This window comes from Rana temporaria, chromosome 3 (genome assembly GCF_905171775.1).
Source record: "Rana temporaria chromosome 3, aRanTem1.1, whole genome shotgun sequence".
Classification (NCBI taxonomy): domain Eukaryota; kingdom Metazoa; phylum Chordata; class Amphibia; order Anura; family Ranidae; genus Rana; species Rana temporaria.
The window spans coordinates 263,666,205-263,671,621 of record NC_053491.1 but is presented as its reverse complement, the minus strand read 5'-3'; the positions used below and the strand labels follow the sequence as shown (position 1 = coordinate 263,671,621).

The 5,417-nt window shown below is 37.8% G+C and overlaps 1 long non-coding RNA gene across 1 annotated transcript; it reads right to left on the bottom strand.

The window, feature by feature from the left end:
* Positions 1-4,425: 4,425 nt before the first annotated feature.
* LOC120930830 lies at positions 4,426-4,945 on the bottom strand. Its single transcript, XR_005747728.1, has 2 exons — positions 4,848-4,945; positions 4,426-4,673 (listed from the first exon to the last, which is right to left on the bottom strand). It is a non-coding gene; the product is annotated as an uncharacterized LOC120930830 (long non-coding RNA).
* Positions 4,946-5,417: the final 472 nt, after the last annotated feature.

Sequence of the window (5,417 nt, the reverse complement as noted above, 5' to 3'; positions counted from 1 at the left end):
CCTTCACCGATAACCCCCCCCCTCTTTTCAATGGACTTTTTCTGTCGGAGCTTCAGGGTTTGTGGGAAATCCCTGAAACCCCTCAATTTATACCTGTGTGCAATGTAAGTGTCACATGATCTGTCATTACATATACACACCTTTTTGAAAGGCCCCAGAGGCTGCAACACCTAAGGAAGAGGTACCACTAAACAAATACTGCAATGAAGACCAAGGAACTCTCCAAACAAGTAAGGGACAATGTTGTTGAGAAGTACAAGTCAGGGTTAGGTTATAAAAACATATCCAAATGTGTGATGATCCCTAGAAGCACCATCACATCACCCAAAGAACACCATCCCAACAGTGAAACATGGTGGTGGCATTAACCATTATCCCAGTCAAAATAGTTCCAAACCCCTAACCCTAACCATAATCCCAGTCAGACTAGTCCCTAACCCTAACCCTAATCCCAGTCAGACTAGTCCCAAACCCCTAACCTTTACCCTAATACCAGTTAAAATAGTCCCAAACCCTAATTCCAGTCAGACTAGTCCCAATCCCCCAAACCGTATTCATTGTAACTATTATTATTATTCATATTATTATTATTGTAATCTCAAAATGTCTTTAATAAAAACAGCAAGAAAAAAAAATCGATAACAATATGCAATTATCGTTCAAAGTACCGTATTTTCCGGCGTATAAGACGATTGGGCGTATAAGACGACCCCCTATTTTTCCAGTGAAAACTTGGGTTTTGGGCTATACTCGCCGTATAACACTACCCCCTTCCGAGACAACACCACCATTTAAAAAAAAAAACAGAAACATAAAAAAAAAACATTAGATTTGATTTAAAGGTACCATAAAACTTTTGATGTAGGACTGTATACTTGTAGTAGAAGACTGCAGTATATGATAATAATGCAGTATAATATATGCAGTATAATAGTATAATGCAGTATAATATGTTAATACCCTAAAATATACAGACATTATTTCAGGTTAAACGTTGCTCATTTGTAATTAGATATAGTATCTTGTACCTTTTTTAGAGCTTTGCCAACATTCGTTCTTTTTTTATGTGTATAAGATGTAAGAAGTTAAAAATACATTATAGGTGACTACTGTGTGCATACAGTGTGCACCGCTGAGCCAATCACGGCAGGCAATGCATTTGAGTAGTCCCATGAATACGTTTTTATAACGAAACATGTCGGGGTATTGCCACACAGTCTATTTTTACCAGTGAATGCTGCGTTTTTTGGATGCAGAGTGTGCTTGGAGTTTTTATTTAAGTGGATGTGCAGCTTCATCTGACAGCAATCTTTGGCACCGTGAGTAGGAGAATTGGTTCCACTGTTTTTCGCTGATCGGGGGTCCGCCGTGACCGCTTCTCACCATCTTTGACGTTTGAAGGATTTTCTTGATGTGACATTTTTGCTGTTTTACAAGATTTTGTTTGTGAGTGTACTGTTTGAAGTTTTATTTTAGTGTGCTATTAAACCCTTGACGGTATCACACTATTTTGCACTTCCTTTTTTCTCTCTCTGACATATATGTGAAACTTATTGGATGTCATATCTGGATTACATCTTGATTGACGGGAACACCTATATCTGATAAGGTTTTTTGTGCCAAAACACGAGAGTGTGAGGCATATCTATCTGGTGAGTGTCCATTTGATGGGGGAGGAGTCACAGCACTGTCGGGTGTGGTGAAAGTTTTTGAAAAGTTGAAGATCTTTGGATCCTTAAACACATGAACTTTTTTTGTTGGTCACGTTTTGAACTATTTTTAAAGACTATTCTTTTGCACTTGTAGTGCGTTCACATCACGTATAGTTAATCACGGGTGTTTATTATTACAGTCACAGTTTAGTGTTCATCCCTCAACTGGGTATATTTTGCTAATTATCACTATATATCATTATATATGGGTTGTAATAATTTTTTCTTCCACATTTAGTCAAATATGCACAGATATTTGTTAGCGCTGTTTTAATTTGTTGACACCCCTTAGGGAGTGTGATCATCTTATATATTTTTCTGTTCACTAATTATTTTTTAAACAGCAGCTAGGCATCATCTACTCCTCCACAGGCGCAACGGTGGGCGGCTATTAGGGCGCATTCTATAGATCACCCATTGTCTCAATGCATTTGACTAGATTGTTGATGGATGCAAAGCCTGCTCGGATTGGCAGAGGCTGTGACATCATCAGCCTGCGCTGCACCAATCCGAGCAGGCTTCATCCAGCAACAGAGTGCATCGCCGCCAGGATTGGCTGAGCGGCGTGCACTGTATACACAGCATTGCCGAGCACCCGACGGCCACAATAGCAGTACCGAGGCACCAGGCATGGGTTTGGCGGCGTCTTCACCCGGCAACGAGCACCCGGCGGGCTTCTCCTTGATCCGGCGGCCTCCTTAACAGGTACCGATCACCCGGCCGGCCTCTGCACCCGGCGTATAAGATGACCCGCCTCTTTTGGCAGCATGTTTTGGGTGTAGAAAGTCATCTTATATGCTGGAAAATACGGTATATGCCTGAAAACAACAAGAGAAAATATTCAATGAAACATAGCAATGATAATTTTTATTGGATATGTGCAATTTTTAAATCATATCTCCTTGCCAACTCCTGCTCCAGCTAGGCTCATAAAATAGTCTGCCAACTCATCCCTTATTCTGAAACCCACTGTTGGACCACAGACATGAGGGAAATCAGCAGGTTCCAAATTGGGTGCCAATGTGTTCTCAAAATTGATGCCATCTCTATCCCATACCACTATCCCGTACCACATTGCTTCCAATTACTATGCCTCAGGGTCCTTTTCAGTGCCTTAATCAATTTGCATGTATTTTCGACCTTTAGGTTGATAGATTTAAGGAAAATTTTACATTTGTTGACAAGAATGCCAAAGGAGCATTCATCTAGCCTACATTAGATATGTGCACAGCAAAAATTTTCGTTTATTTCTGTTTTGTTTCTGTTCGTTTATCGTGATTCGTAACGAGTCGTAATTTCGTAAGACGTTAGTTATCGTATTCGTACTCTTTAGTATTTTCGTAACACTTTTTTCCGTTTCCGTTTTTTTCTGTTAGTTTATTTTTCGTTGAATCGAGATTCGTATTTTCGTTATATTTTGTATTCTGCCGCGTTCGTATTTTTAAAATGATTTTATTCGTTCCTTCGTTTTTACATTAGTTTAATGTTCGTTGTTTTGCTATTCGTATTTACAATATATTTTCCATCATGCCGCATTCGTATTTTCGTAAGAAATATATTTTCGTTGCTTTATGATCATTCGTATTTTCGTGTCTAATTTCCTTTGATTGTAAAAACGTACTATTGTAGATTTTATTGCATTCGTAATTCTGTTAGAATACATTTTACGTTTATTCGACACACTACTCGTCGTCATTTTGTAATTTGTACTTTACTGTGATTGACTTGACTGTCTTAGTTAGCACACACACCCTGTCTAGAATGAAGTCTGACGTAGAAGAAAACTAAAATATGTCAGATATTACAAATACAAATCTAGAAATTAGATGCACTGCAGTCTAACACAGAAAAAGACACAAGGAGCCAGGAGGTAATGAGAAAGAAGCTCATTGGGGGAAGGAACAAACCTCTTCAGAGGAAAGGGACAGCGCTCAGTGGCTATTGGTCAATGTCCAGAAATATTTCAGTACTAACGAAAGCTAATTTACATTATTTTGTATTTTCGTTGTTTTCATTTCAGTTTTCCGAAGATTCGTAATTTATTTTTCGTTAGTTTTGATTTTCGTTTTTTAGTCTTTGTTCGGCATTTCGGTTGTTTTCTTTTCGGTCTTCGAATAATAGTAAGTTTGCATTTTCGTTCATTTTGTTTTTCGTAATTATTATTTTTTTTGGGTTCGGTATTTTCGTTGTTTCTATGTTTTCGTTTCTTTCATCTTTCGTATCTTCGTTGTTTTTCATATTTGTTATTTTGAAAATATCGTTATTCGTTATTAATTGCGCTAAACCATTCGTTCATTCGTATGTTAACGAATCAACTAAAATAACGAAAATTGACGGAAAACGTATTCGTAACTTAAAAAATTGCACATGCCTAGCCTACATGCCTGACAGAGATGATAATTAAAGATTCCCTTCCGTGTGTCAAGATTTCTCTGTAAGAAGGGCATCATTAGACTTCATTGAGAGCGAATGCCTCATCAGCCACGAAAACAAACGGCATATCTGGACTTTCTGTACCAGGTAATGGTCAGTTTTCAGGCAAATCAAGTCTATTAGCTTCAAGACGCCTTCCGAATGTAGAATTCTGGAAAACAGTAGAGTCTGCAGAACTCCCAAATGCTCTTACATCAATAAAAAGGAACTTATAGCCTGCATCAAGCACAGCCATTAGCACAATAGAAAAATACTTCTTGTAGTAATAATATTGTCTACCACTGTGACAGGGTTTTATTAGTCTAATGTGTTTTCCATCAATTGCTTCCAGGCAGTTTGAAAAGTTGGTTTTGCTCCAGAACTGCTGAACAACATCATTCAATTTCTCTTTATTTGGAATAGGCATAAATTATTTTTTTTAGATTCCAGATAGCATCACAAGGTAGCTTCACAATTTCTCCAATTGTCAAAATCACTGTTCGGAATTCATATTGTAGTGATGTATAGGTATTTCCTGTGGCAAGATATCTGTAATTAAAAAATAAGAAATATGGTATTTCTTTCAGTAAGACTACTAAAGAAAAGGTGGAAGACAACATGCCTAATATATATATATATATATATAATGTATGCATTTTGCAAAATATTGTATTTTTGTCATTTTATTACATGTTTACATATCAATTCTTTATATACACTTACCTTAGCGTTATGAGTAAACAGTCACATAGTGATACCGCATCCCTGCAATTGGTATCCTGTCTCAACAATGCAGGCATTAAAAGTTGAACAAGAAAGTCAAATCTGGTAAAGGAAACAGGTAAATTGTTAACAAAACATAAACATGAAAAAAATGCTAAACAAAACCGTCTGCTAACCATATCCAACCCTAACCCTGTGTTAACTGGAACCCTATGCTAATCCTACGCCTAACCCTATACTATTCCTAACTGATCCATAAGCCTATGCTAAACCTAACCTTATGCTTACCCTATGATAATCCTAACTCAACCCACCTTTGCTAAACATAACCTATGCTAATTTTAACTAATCCTATGTTAACCAATACCGATGCTAACCCAAACCCAATGGGACTAGTCTGACAGGGATTAGGGTTAGGGTAAGGGGTTTGGGACTAGGGGGAGTGAGATTAGGGTTAGGGTTAGGGGTTTGGAACCAGTCTGACTGGGATTAGGGTTAGGGGTTTGGGACTAGTCTGACTGGGATTAGGGTTATGGGTTTGGGACTAATCTGACTGGGATTAGGGTTACA